Below are 474 nucleotides of genomic sequence, written 5' to 3' on the forward strand. Positions count from 1 at the left end.
CGACACCCGCGCCATTTAGCAGATGAAATCGTGTTTCATATTGCATTGTCATTTGCTGTTTACCTACATTAAAAGTTTCAAGTTCTAGTTCATCAGGAAGTTAGTTAAAAATTGATTGCAAGATTTGATTACACACAGGTGAAATATAACAAAAGCTTGTAAAAATACGGATAAAATTCCCTTCTTCGCACACTCAGTTTTCTACCTTATATTATTTCATTTTTATTATAAATAATATTATCTAATTATATAAAAACCTTGTTCTTAATTAAGTACTGCATACTTACGTAAATATGTACATATAGATATGAGTATAAGTATGTGTAAAAATTCGTACATGATTTTGCAAATAATTAAAGAAAACTATAAGCTAAATATAAAAAAAAACTAAAAAAAAAAATTGCAGAAGATTACCAAATGACACAGAAACCTCAACTGGCAAACTGAAACAGCTAACTAATCAATCACTATTCT

Source organism: Rhagoletis pomonella, unplaced genomic scaffold (genome assembly GCF_013731165.1).
Source record: "Rhagoletis pomonella isolate Grant_MI unplaced genomic scaffold, Rhpom_1.0 Rhpom_scaffold_00008, whole genome shotgun sequence".
Taxonomy (NCBI): Eukaryota; Metazoa; Arthropoda; class Insecta; order Diptera; family Tephritidae; genus Rhagoletis; species Rhagoletis pomonella.